General features: G+C 39.5%; 1 protein-coding gene across 7 annotated transcripts in view; it reads left to right on the top strand.

Moving 5' to 3' along the window:
* Nucleotides 1–1,165: 1,165 nt before the first annotated feature.
* Nucleotides 1,166–14,280, top strand: part of PPM1B (protein phosphatase, Mg2+/Mn2+ dependent 1B) — a 71,736-nt gene continuing 58,621 nt past the window's right edge. For all 7 annotated transcript variants that reach the window (XM_036334705.1, XM_036334703.1, XM_036334704.1 and 4 more), the window contains exon 1: nucleotides 1,166–1,295. The gene's annotated coding sequence lies outside the window, so the exon portion shown is untranslated. The remainder of the gene's footprint in view (nucleotides 1,296–14,280) is intronic.

The raw sequence follows: 14,280 nt of genomic DNA, 5'->3' as shown, positions 1-14,280 counted from the left end.
CAAAACAACCGCCACTCCCCAGACCGCTTCTTGTCCTCCTCTGCGCCATCCCTTCCCGACTCCGCGTCTCAGAAAGGCGTTTATAACCGCCAATGAGGGCCTAGCAGACTTTGTTAGCCAATCAGCGGCCAACCCTCTGGAATTCCGGGTGGGACTAGGCCTCCATACCTATAACTGGCCAGCCCGTTGGCTCCTATATGGCGCTAGTTTTACTCGAGGCTTAGAGGTCAAAAACAGAGGGGCATGGTCCTTGTAGAACTGAAAGGATCCGCACAGACTCAATGGGCTTGACCATTTTCGAAGACTAGCCAATCGCTTTTCGGGTACTTCCCCGCCTTTTGCGCGTTCATTTAAAAAAAGCCGGTGTGACGGACTTGGAAATTGGTTCAGTGACGGACACACAGAGAAAGCCAATGACGGAGGGATCGGGCCACCCTTTCGACCAATAAGAAAAGGGAGTCGCTCTGGCTCGGCTTTGCGAGGCGGAGCGCAGGTGGGTGTTTTTTGATTGACGGCGGTTTCTACTTATGGCTGGCAGGCTGGGTTGGTCCCTGAGGTCCGGGAGGTATAGCAGAGGCGGGACTGAATGAAGTAAATGGTAAGAAAGGGTTGGGTCTCACTCAGTGGGCGGTGTTTGATGGATAGTTGACCTTGCCAATTGAAGGTGGTCCCCGATGCCCAATGGAAATATTGTAGGCGGGGAAAACTCAGTACCGAGGTACAAGGGGCAGCCGGAGTGGGCGGTAGAGCGGTGATTGACGACCTGCTCAGCAAACCGAGGACAGCGAGAGGCCGCGCGGTGTCCCAATAGGACGGAACTGGGGGCGGGGCCCGCCTAGGGGCGGGGAAGGACCAGATGAGGGGAGGGGGGTTGTAGAAGGAGCGGAGCGGCTGCTGCTCAATGGCGGAAAAGCCGCCGGTGCTCTGACCGCCTGGTCCCCCTGGCAGTTGCGGGGGAGTTTCCTGCCGGCGCGGTTGGAGTCTCTTGTTTCTCAGGGTTTGGTGGTTGGAAGATGCTCCAGAGAGACGAGGCTGCGGCGGAGGAGGTGGCGGCGGCCGAGTCGGCAACGGCGCTAGGGTGGAGAAAAGGCGGCAGCGGCGGCGGCGGCGGCGTGCGGGGCCCGACGGTGTAAACAGCTCCGGAGTTGTCGGAGGCTGTGGCCGAGACCCCGAGAGGGAAGCGGCGGCTTGAAGCAAGGTCGCGCCTCCGTTGGAAGCCTGGGCTGAGCACAGCAGCGGGGCTCTGCGGCGGCGTGAGCGGACGCCCTAGACCTCGCCTTCCTTCTTCGCTTCAGGTAAGGCCGCTCGGCGTCCTGCGCGGGGGAAACGGCTCGAGGGCCCGGCAGAGGCCCAGAACCGTTTTCCGGGTGTCGCCGAGCTTCGGCCGCGGCCTCTGCCCGCCAAACCCTCGAGTCTTTTCCTGCGTCCCGGAGCCGGGGGCAGCGAGCGCCGGCCCCGGCTCCTGGGTAGGCCCCTTCGCCAGCCGCCGCCTCCGCGCTCCGCCGAGGCGCCGAGAGGCTGGCGGTAGGGAATTTTCCTTTGCTCCAGTGCCTGTCAGTCAAGTGCTTGCCCCTGTCCTCGGCTTCAGGCTGCGAGCATCTCCAGTGAAAGCCCCGGGGCAGCCCCAGGCCCTAACTCGTCCCTTCCTGGGGCATGCCTGTTGGAAAACACTACCCTTTCCCATTTGTTTCCTCCTCAGCTTCTGCCCTACTTTGCGCTCCACTTCACTTCCTTGTTAAATTTTCTCTCTCCCTCTTCTGTCACTGGGTCTCACCATCTTCTTCCCCTTCATGGCTTTAAATCGTTTCTCTTTCTCTTCTCAGCAGGCTCCGGGTTTCTCTTCCCCGCTCTCCCCAGCAATCCTTTTCGGATGTCTATTCTTTTCAACCAGTGAAGTTCTTACATGAAATTTCTACCGTCAGTACTCGGATGCACCAGAGGCCCATGGCGAGTAGACTCGCCAGCTCTATGTGGCAGATCAGTGGGGTGTTGTTTTTTGTTAAATAATGTAACTGAGCCTAACACCCTTAAAAAATTATATTACCAAATGTAGACTGTGGAAGTAACACCGAAGTAATATTTAAAATGAAGGGCTCAATGACGGTTGAAAATACTTAATTTTTTTTTAGTTACATGACCTCTAATGTCAGATTTAGCAGAACTAGAACATTCGCCCATCTTATTTGGCAAAAATGCTTCTTAAGCGTTTGATAGTGGCTCAGACTCATCAGTCTTCAAGTTGGCTTAAAAACAACTCGAAAACTTTAAAAACAAGACGTTAAGAACAGCTAGGTAGGTGTTTTGATGATGTCACAGTTAAAAAACCTTTTAAAATAGGCTCTACGTGTTTAATGTATCAAAATAAAGTTGGCAGGAGTCTTACAAAAGGATTATTTAGGAATTTGAGTAGTCTTTGTGTTATATAGCTATTTTGGGAAAAACATTCTTTTTCTTTTAACAAACGTTTACAACTGTGATGTGAGAATTACTGAGGTTTATTGTGGGATTAACACAGGAACTCATTTTATTTGAGCTACTGGATGGATGTAGAAGTGGTAATTGTTCAGGGTAGATAATATAAGTCAGTATGTTCTAGGAGATGGAGAAACGTGCCATCGACACTGAATGTTAATAGACATTTCATTTACTTTCTCTGTTGTGCAATAGCAGAGTTCCTATTATTGGCCTACTTTTAAATAGAGCATTTCTAAGTAAATAGTGAGGCAAGTTATTCTAATTATTATAGTCCTTTCCAAATGTACAGGCTTTTTAAAAATATGTGTATAATTGAAGTTATACTGTTAAAGTGGTAATTTTTAAAATATTTTTTTTTTTTTTTTTTTGCCTCCTGAGTGTACAAATGTTTTAGTAGAACTTTTAAAAGTATGTAGAACAGAATTTATTTTTTTTAGTCAACAGATTTTCTTTCCGGAATAATCCGAAATTTTACTGAGCTGCTTAACCTTCTCTCAATGTCTTCTTTGTCTCTTTTTTAATGCTTGTTTGTGTTTGCTCCTCTTCATTTATTTTTGCTCTCATAACGTCTTATCACAGTTTCTGCAGTGTTTTTTTATGTTGAAGTATCAAGATGGAGTAGTATTTTTATTTGATCTTTCATACTGATTAGCCAAGATCTATCCAGTTTCTTGTACATTAACCTTTGGATGTGTTCACGTTGTGGTAATTCCCTTAGAGGTGACCAGCAGAGCTTTCAACACCTGTTTTCTTAATACTGGGTGTCTTATTTCTTTGAAGACTCCAGGAATAGGTGAAAGCCTTTTCAGTTTATCTGACAGTCAATCATGTCAGTGAATACTATTTATGTTAGTAATTCACATATTATAATTACCAAATTCCTTAAGATTACATCATCTGAAGGAATGGTGTAGCGTCTAAATAGCTGTTTCTAAGAACACCTGATTCACAAGTTGACATGATCAGAAAGAGTGACACCTGTTGAAAGTTTATTTTCCTATAATGTACATCTTTAATGGAGTCTTGAATTAAAATTCAATGGCACTTGTGGAAGAGTAGAATTTGCCGTGGGATAGTGAGCAATTGTGGAGATTCATTAAGAACTGGCTGAGCCAATAGGGGAAGGATTTCAAACATGCCCTTGTAAATGGGTTGGTAAACATTTGTATGATACTGAGAGTGAATTCCCCTCCCCCTTCCACATTCATTGGTGTTAGTTACAAATATTACTTACGTTATATGAATATTTGTATATTATATATAACAAGTATTTTATGACATTACCTAGCATAGAAAATAATATAATTCTAACTCTACAGCGGTCCTAAGATATTAATAAGGTGAATAAAATTAACTTATTAAAATATAACAAGGTAGTTTACTTTCCTGTGAAATATGCCATTTACAAGTTCACAGATCTTCATTTGGGAAACAGCTGGTAGTATCTGAGTTATAATAACGTTTTGTTTTTATTCCAAAAAGAAAATTCATTAAAATAATATTTAGCTTAAATATAAAATTACAATTAGTAGTAAGAGAATTTGGGGGAATACGGTTATTTTTGGATTTTCAGTAATGATTCTTTTTATTTTTTCCTTAAGTGAACTAATTTTAGAATTTGGAATGAAACAATACTGGTATTTATATTCGCTTTTATAGAATGTGTATAACATGTGTGCGTGTATATATATATATGAATATATATATATATATATATATATATATATATATATGGTATCAGCAAAATTGTGGGTTAAGATAACGAATTAATTGGGTATACTGAGATAAGATTCCTACAAACTGGGTAAACTCTGGAATTATAACCTAAAATACTTCCCATCTCCCTATCCTGTACGCAAATTAAACAGTGAAAGTTAAAGTAGGGTAGATTTTGGAAATACTGGTTTTTGTAGTGTTTGCTTGATTGCCATAAAATTTATAAAATGACAGCTTGTTAGCTTCTAGCAGCTGTCTAACCAGTATGGGTAAAGAAAGGGTACATAATCTGTCTTTGTTTTTGTTGGTAACATGTTTACATAAAATAACTTTTGCCCTGGCCTGTTAGTTCAGTTGGTTACAGTGTCATCCCAATCCACCAAAATTGTGGGTTTGATCCCTGGCACTTAACAAGAGTCAACCAATGGCCTCACAGGGGTGGCTCAGTAGTTGAGCGTCGATCTATGAACCAGGAGGTCACAGTTCAATTCCCAGTCAGGGCACATGCCTGGGTTGTGGGCTGGATCCCCATTTGGGGGGGCATGCAGGGAGCAGCCAATCAATGATTCTCTCTCATTATTGATGTTTCTATCTCTCCCTCTCCTTTTCTCTTTGAAATCAATAAAAATATATTTTTTAAAAAATCAACCAATGAATGCATAAGTAAGTGGAACAACAAATTGATGTTTCTCTCCCTCTCTCTCTCAAATCAATTAAAAGCTAAAAACAAATAACATTTGTTTGTTTTTGGGTTAATTTAAGTATGCTAGTATCTTATTTCTTGTCACAACATATACCTTTTACAATGACTCCCCTTGTAATTAGCTTACTTAACTTACAAAGTTATCTTAACAATCAACTATAATATATATATTTTTGTGCTCGCTTCGGCAGCACATATACTAAAATATATATATTTTTATAATATATTTTATTGATTTTTTACAGAGAGGAAGGGAGAGAGATAGAGAGTTAGAAACATCGATGAGAGAGAAACATTGATCAGCTGCCTCCTGCACATCTCCTACTGGGGATATGCTCGCAACCCAGGTACATGCCCTTGACTGGAATCGAACCTGGGACCTTTCAGTCCACAGGCCGACGCTCTATCCACTGAGCCAAACCGGTTTCGGCAACTATAATATTTTTTAAGTTAATATATTTAGATACTTAACACAGTTTAATATTTAAAGCACAGTTTACCAATTTAAAGCTTTTATAACCTACTTATTAGTTATTATTCGCTTGCTAATAAAATGAATTCAAAGTTTTCTTTTGGGGTATGTTGAAATCCAAGATTATATTTATTAGCTTTAAATTGATTTGTTTCTTAAAAATTAAAGATCTTAAAGTTTAGAAACGTAACACTAGTTGGAAACTTGTTTTGTATCCTTTTGGACAAAAGATCAACTATGTGATAGTTAAAGGAGAGAGAGACAAACCTTGGCAGACTTCTATTGGATATTAAGGAACTTATCTTTACTCTTAGTAATGGGACCAATTATTGGCAGTGATATAGGAAGGATAAGACGTTGGTAGTATTGCTGTGCTCTCTCTCTATGTAGAATGTCCTCCACTTCAAAATAGATTGTGAATGAAAAGTGCATTTGTATGATAGAAACATGAAAAACCGTTTCCTTCATGGAACACTTTCATAATGTGGTTATCAGGTATAATCAAATTTATGATGAAAAAAACAAGTGAATAGATTTTGTTTATAGGTAGTACATACAGTAGTCCCCCCATATCCGCAGTTCTGCTTTTCCCAATTTCAATTAAATGGAAAATTCCAGAAATAAACAATTCGTAAGTTTTAAATTACACACCATTCTGAGTAGGGTGATAAAAGCTAGACCCATTTCCTAGTACTATGTAAATTATCCTTTTATCCATCACATCCACATCACTTCATCTCATCCCAAAGGCACTTTATCATTTCACATCATCACACTAGAAGAGTGAGCACAGTACAATATGATAGTTTGAGAGAGAGCACACTCATAACTTTTATTACAGTATCTTGTTATAATTCAATTGTCAATCTCTTACTGTGCCTAATTTATAAATTAAACTTTAAAATATGTATGTATGATAGGAAAAATGCACATATATATATGAATCAGTACTATCTGCAGCTTCAGACATCCATTGGGGGATCTAGGAATGGGTCTTCCATGGATCAAGGGAGACTGCTGTACCTGAGAAGAAGCAGGTTTGATAAAGGGTATATAATTTAAGAAGTTCTGATGGATTTCAGAGAACTTTAAAGCTTGAAAGTAATGTCACTGATTCTTAAGTCTAATTGCATTTTGTTTTCTTGATGTAGGTATGTATATAAGTGTACTCCTAACACTGAAAAGAGATAGTTAATAGATGTTCTTATGAGTAGGAGAATCTAGGAGTATCCATATTGCTCATGGGTGCTTAACCTTTCTTGGCAAAGAGTTTTGCTTTTCCCCTCTTCTAATTAAAGCAGTCATATCTGAGTTAACTGGTGTTATCTGTTGAACACAGGTGACCCTTCTTTGTCCCTTACAAAGAGGAAATAATTAACTTAAAACAACTCTAAATAATAGACTGTATGGGAGGGGAGATCATGTATAGATATGAGAGGTTTCCTATTACTTTTACTTACTCCAGGCTAGCAATCCACAGAAAAGTACAAAATTCAGTACCGTTTAATAGTATTTGGTTTATAGGTAACTTCTACCCCCAATTATTATTTTCACATTTACTGAGTGCCTTCTAATATGCAAGGCACTATTCCAGGCTGGAGACTGCACAAAACAGACAAAATCTCGCCCTAGCCGGCTTGGCTCTTCAGCCTGCGGACTGAAGGGTCCCAGGTTCGATTCCGGCCAAGGGCACGTACCTGGGTTGCAGGCTCGATCCCCAGTAGGGAGCGTGCAGGAGGCAGCCGATCAATGATTCTCTCTCATCATTGATGTTTCTATATCTCCTCCCTTCCTCTGTGAAATCAATAAAGAAATATATTTTAAAAAAAGACAAAATCTCTGCCCTCTTAGATATTCCATTTGATAACAAACACTCTTCCTTAATTTACATTACAACTCTGTTTCTTTGTGGTGGCTTAAATTATGATTGGAAAATTTGGGATCTATGGTGTTTTCTGAACTACTTAAAAGCTGTAATTGGGTCACTTTTTTAAAAAAAAATATTTTTTTCTTGATTTCAGAGAGAGGAAAGGAGAGGGAAAGGTGGGAATATCGATGGGCTGCTTCCTACATGCCCACTACTGGGAATCGAACCCAAAATCCAGGCATGTGTCCTGACCAGGAATCGAACTTGGTGCCTGGGACAACACTCAGCCAACTGGACCACATTGGCCAGGCAGAAATTCACTATTTTTAACAAGAGAGAGAGAAGAGTTTTTCTGTAACTGGACAAAAACTGGAATATGAACAGAGAAAGTAGGAAGGGGGAAATATTGTTCTACTTAAGATTAAAAATAAAGAGCCCTGGCCAGTGATGTGGCTCTGTTGGTTGGGCATCGTCCCATGCACCGAAAGGTTGGTGGTCTGATTCCCAGTCAGGGCACATGCCTGTGTTGCAGGCTCGATCCCTAGTAGGGAGTGTGCAGGGGAGAGCCTACAGATGTTCCATTCTCATGTCGATGTTTCTCTCCCTTCCATTCTCTCAAAAAATCAATAAAAATATATTTTTTTAAAATAAGCCAGAGATAGAAAAAAAATTGCTATATTAGGCATGAAGAAAGCTGGGGGCTTCAGGTGTTTCCATTTACTGTTCAACCTTGAGTAGATGAGTTCCTGGGCAGTAGAATGGGAGAAAAGGTGAGATAATGGGAGCAGGGTGAACAGGATTTTTAACAAATCTGGCCTGAATGACTTGAGACATACATATAAAATATATGTTGTGATTTGTGTTTGGAAAAGACCCTGTTTCTGTTCTTATTGAGTACTGTATAGCTGAAAAATTAATAATAGTGTCTGAAAAAACTGATTTGTAACTGCTACTTCTGTTCTCTGGTTATTAGGCAATCCTGTTGAAGATAGCTGATGGAGCCAAGCTGGCTTAGTTTATTGTGCTCAAATTGGTCTTTCTGTATATTTGTTAATGCTTCCCTTAATTCCATAATTGTGGTTTATTACTCAGAGTTGTGCTTTTGTTTTCCTGCATTGTAAATTTTTGCATGAGGATGTCCTATTGCATTTAGCTACCAGGCAGATGCTTAGTTTTTTTCTTTCCTAGTGATGGTTCAGCTTGGTAAAGATATCTCCTGCTGAGTTCACACAAACATTGCACACTTAAGTATGAGAGATCTTTGGTCTTTGTTTTTATTTTAATGCATAATGGGGTTTTTTTTTGCTTTCATTTGTGAATCATTGAGTCAGAGTGTCATGTGATCTTGCTTGTTGCAGTGAACAGATGTTTTTAAGCAAATCAACTTGTGTATTTATTTCAGTGCCCCAATATAAAAATGAACACTAGTTCCATTCACACCCTAAGAGACCTAATTTATAGCACCCAAAGAAGGCTTCAAATTACTAGTTTCACATTTAGTATATTTTTATAACTGTATTTATCACTTTTATCAAAACTCTGATGGCCTGGCCGGTGTGGCTCAGTGGTTGAGTGTCAGCCTATGAACCAGGAGGTCATATTTAAATTCCTGGTCAGGGCACATTCTCATGTTTCAGGCTCGATCCCCAGTTTAGGGAGCATGCTGATCAATGGTTCTCTCTCATCATTGATGTTTCTATCTCCCCCTCTCCCTTCCGCTCTGAAATCAATTAAAAAAATTTTTTTTTAAATGTTAATATGGTGCTAAGTTTGGTCACAGAGTTGAGGTGATGACTGCTACATGTCTCAGTGGACAAGGAACATTTTCTCTTTTGTAATTGCCAGGTTATTCATGGCATGTTTTGTTACCATTGCAAATTATTTCTCCTTCAGACTTTCACTTAATGGATTTACTGATTTTTAAAGCTGGATTTCCACTGAGTCAAACTGTGGTTCATTGGCCACATTTGGCCTGCTGCCTATTTTTGTAAATAAAGTTTTATTGGAATACAGCCATGTTCATTTGTTTACATATTTATCTATGGTTGCTTTTTCACTACTATGGCAGGATTAAGTGGTTGTGACAGAAACTGAATGGCCCCGCAAAGCTCCAAATATATATTATTAGTTTCTTTTAAGAAAATTTGCTGACTCTTTATCTAGGATGTACATATTGTTTCCTTTTTCTCATTGTAGTGGTAAGTGATGGTATAAAATTGGTGTTTATATATTTGGTGTTTATATGTAGTTTCTCCTACACTCTGTAATATTATTCAAAGGATAATTGCTTTTAACATGGTTGAAATTGTGAAGTTTTTGCTTATGTCCCCCAAACCATAAAGTATAACCAGTTAATGTTATACATGGTATACAAATTCATGTATTAAAAACATAGCAGTCATAAAAATGTTATAAGGAATAATGAACACCAAAGTATAGTTGAAGCCCTTCTATATGTAATCTTCCTGTATTCCATCCTTTCTTTCCTACTATCCTAAATTTTGTGCCTACCCTCACATATATGACCACCATATAAGTATGTTGTATGTATATTTGTTTAATTTGGGAAAAAAAATTATTTTTTTAAGTTTTTTTCTTTATTGATTAAGGTATTACATATGTATCCTTATCCCATTAGTCCCCCACCCCCTTGTATCTATGTTTGAATAACATAGTGTACTGTTTTAAGAGATTTTGTAGTGTTTGTACATGATCAGATTTGGAATCTCTTTTTTTGCATTTTCATTTAACATTTTTATGAGGTTTTGTTGCTCTATTCCATTTTTAAAAATAGTATTACATATATATTACATAGTATTCCATTGTATGATTATAACACATTTTGTCTAGGCTCTTTGGATGGACATTTGAATTATTTTTGTAATTATAAACAATGGAGCTAAAACATAATTTACATGTATGTATGTGTGACAGTTTCTCCACAGCACATACTTAGGAGTATTAATAGTTGAATTGTAAGCGAGTCTCATCTTACAGCCTACCTAGATATTTCCAAATTTCTCTCCAAAGTACCAATATGTATTTCCAGCAGTGGTATGTAAAACTTTCTGTTGCTCTCTGTCATTATCAGCACTGTCCTGTATAAAAACAATGTCAGCCATTCATGGAACTTAAATTTTTCTAGTGCCACATTAACAAAAAAGGAACAAGCCAAGTTGATTGTAATATAGTTTATTTAATCTGGTATAGCAAAACAATTTCAGCAAAAATTGATGAGTTATTTTTGCACTCTTTTCCTATTAAATCTTTGAAATATTGTATGTATTTTATACTTATCAGTAAATTTCAATTTGGATTAGCCATATTTCAAATTCTGACTAGCCATATGTGGCTAGTAAGAAGCTACTGCATGAGATGGCACAGCTGTATGTCCTTGTCTACATTTGGTATTAACCATCTCCCCCATCCTTCATTCTGATGAAAGAGAAATGCTATTTCATTGTGACTTTTTAAAAATATGTATTTTTATTTATTTCAGAGAGGAAGGAAGGAGAGAGACATAGAAATATCAGTGATAACAGATCATTGATAGGTTGCCTCCTGCACACCCCCCACTGGGGATCCAGCCTGCAATCAGGGTGTGTCTCATGACTGGGAATCACACTGTAACCTCCTGGTTCATAGGTCAGCGTTCAACCACTGAGCCATGCCGGCTGGGCTCATTGTGTCTAATTTTGTATCTTCATATTAATTTTCTTGTTAGGAAATTTGCGTTTTACTAGTGAGGCTGAACATTCTTATGTGTTTTTGGCCATTTGAATTTCTCTCTTTGTGTATTTGCTATTATCATTTGCCCTATTTTCCTAATGGTAAGCTCTTATAGACATAAATACCAATTTATTTTGCCATTAGCATTCTGATGTTTGTGTTATTGTGTTTATGGGTTTTAAGGATTAACTTGATGTATCTGTAAAATGACATACATTTTAATTTAAAGGCAGTTTTAAAATAACTCCAGTCTGGGGAGTGTGGCTCAGTGGTTGAGCGTCAACCCATAAACCAGGAGGTCACTCGCTGGCTTGATTCCTGGTCAGGGCACATGCCCGGGTTTCCAGCTTAATCCCCAGTGGGGGGTCTGCAGGAGGTAGCTGATTGATGTTTCTATCTTGCTGTTCCTCTCGCTTCTTCTCTCTCTAAAATCAATACATATTTAAAAAATAAAATAACTCCAAAAATATTTGGATTGAAGTGAATGCTTGGAAGCCTAGTACTTGAATAGTAAGGTGGGAGTGGGTGAGACAGAGCTTTATACTTAAGGTAAACATTCCTTTGAATATGTATATTTTCCTCCAGACTCTTCCTTTTTACAGCTTGGTCTTACTTCTTTCCTTAATTGTAAGCCCAAGGACCCCTAGGAAGAGCTAGACTGAATGGATTGTGGCCTAGAGCCAAAGAGTTTCTCAAAAAGTTCTATAGGGGTGGGGATGCTTTATGCAGAGAAACTGGACAAACCAAGTGTTAAATTCACTAGTGTGTCCTCTGTCTGGAGTAAGTGGATGTAATTGGCTGGGTGCTTTAAATGTGAAACACCAACAGTAAAATTGCTGAAAATCAAGAACTGCTTGTACTTAATTGTTACAGTAGATGATGGAGATTAACCAGTGTTCCAATAAATTTTTAGTTCTCTGCCAATTAAATATTTTTTGGGGGAAGGTTGGAATGGCTGACTAGGATATCCTTTCTTGAAGTATCTTTTAACTTAATGTGTGTTTTACTCAGTACCTGCTAGGTGCCAATGTTACAGGGTAGGGTACGAGGGGATAAATGTTAAAAGGAATACAGATACCTGTATAGGAGTGATGAGAGGTTGGGATGAAGGGTTGGGGATGTCTTCATGAAGGAGCTATTATTTCATAGGTTAGCTCAAAAGAAGGTAGGAAAAACTGATTGTGAGGTGGGAAATGAGCATGATGGACTTGGCCTGTGTAAGGCCTACGTGGAGAGGAAAGTTCCAGACTAGATATTTTGTGCTTAATGTCAGTTGGGGACTAGGAAACCATTAAATCTTGTTGGGACACTTAAGATATGTTTTAGGGAAGTCAAACTGAAGGTAATCCTCAGGGTGGTTTGAAGGAAGGTGATTTGAAATGAGTTGAACCCAAATAGGAGACAATTAGATAATTGAGACAAAGCGAGACTATGCTCAATATTAGGATGAAGGTTATGAGAGATACTTGATGGAACATAGTGACTAGTGTGTAGTGGTTGGATAAGTAATAAACTAATAGGTAGGTAGTAAAAATAGGTTGAGACATGAAGGTGCACAATATAGAAGTGATTATCCAGCCGGAGTGGCTCAGTGGTTGAGCATCGACCCCATTAACCAGGAGGTCACAATTCAATTCCCAGTTTGATTCTTGGTCAGGGCACATGCCGGGGTTGTGGGCTCAAGGCAGATGATCAGTGATTCACATCGTTGATGTTTCTATTCCTCTTTCCTTCCTCTCTGAAATCAGTCAAAACATGTTTAAAAAAATAGAAGTGATTGCTAAAGCAATGAGATTGGATCAGGGGGGAGATGCTATGTTCTTGAGTCAAGGCTAATTAACTGTTTTGGAGGGCCCACTTCCCTCTTGAATGTAAGAGTCTGAAGGAAAAAGAATGTGAATGTGTTTCAATTGCTTGTGTTTTGAGAGTCAACAGAAGTGTAGAGTTTCAGCAAGGGAGGAGTTATCAATAGTGCGAAGTACCAGTACAGCAATCCTACTTTTTAGGACCAGACTGATGTATGAGCTAATTCTGTCAAGCAGTAGCTAATTCCACCAAGCAAGACTGATCAGTGTTTGAGTTGTTTTGCTGGGAATATTGGTGATTTTCATACTGATTTGGCTATAGATTATATCATGACAAACATTAAATATGAAACATTCTACATATGTTGGTCATACTACTATCATGCCTCAAGGTAAATTCACTTATAGATAATCCTATATAATAAAAGCCTAATATGCAAATAGACCGAATGGCGGAATGATCGGTTGCCTTGACGTGCACTCACCACCAGGGGGCAGACGCTCAATGAAGGAGTTGCCCCCGGCCTGCAGGCCCCAGGCCAGCCAAGGTGGGTGCCAGTGGAGACCCCCCAGTCACCCCGCCTGTCGCCCCATAGAGGGAGGTGACTGGTGGTGGGGGGTGGGGCCGGTGAGCAGGCAGCGCCAGGCCGGCCAAGGGGGGTGTCAGTGGGGACCACCCAGTTGCCCCGCTGGTCACCCCACAGATCGGCCCTGATCTCCGGCTAGGGACCCTACCCATGTACGAATTTCGTGCACCAGGCCTCTAGTAGGACTATAACTATACATTAGCTTCATGTTCTGTTCCACTTCACTAACTACTCATAAACATAGTGCTAAAATAATGTGGCAATCAGATCTATAAATAGACTTTATTTTCAAAGCCTCATGAAACCTGGTATTTTTCTTAATTTGCTTTTTGTAATCTGGAACCATTTTTAGGAGGGAGGAGAGAGCAGAGAACAACTAGAAGTAAAATCATGTAGCCCTGAACTTATTTTATTGTCATAGGTAATTGAAAAACGATTTGAGATTAGGAATAGCAGTTATTTTTCCCCCAGGCTTTTTTGCTGAATTTGAAAAGGTGATCTCTGTCAGTATGTTGGAAATCAAGCATAAAATCATGGCAAAATCCAAGCAAGGTATCTTTAGCCTTTGCTTCATCTCAAGTAGTCAAATACAGATAGGACATGAACTCCCTCTGATTTCAGCAACATTAACTGAAATATTTATTGTATGATCAAGGGAAAAATTCTCTTACCTTAGCATAATAGTATTAAGCTTTTAATGGGACATGATCAGGTAGCTGGTGACATGTTCTTTGCACAGTACCTACAGTGCTTTCTTTAGGTTTTGCCTCACCCTCCTTCCAAATCTCAGAGGAACTGGAGTTTTTAAAAGCCATGGAAGCAGTAAAAAGGAACAAACTGATAATAAACACAACATGAATGGATTTCAGAAACATGCTAATGAAAGAAGCCAGATACAAAGGAAGGAGTACATACTGTATGGTTTC

Source organism: Myotis myotis, unplaced genomic scaffold (assembly GCF_014108235.1).
Source record: "Myotis myotis isolate mMyoMyo1 unplaced genomic scaffold, mMyoMyo1.p scaffold_m19_p_14, whole genome shotgun sequence".
In the NCBI taxonomy this organism is placed as follows: Eukaryota; Metazoa; Chordata; class Mammalia; order Chiroptera; family Vespertilionidae; genus Myotis; species Myotis myotis.
Note: the sequence above shows the minus strand (reverse complement) of the source record. Positions and strands in the feature narration are given on the sequence as shown.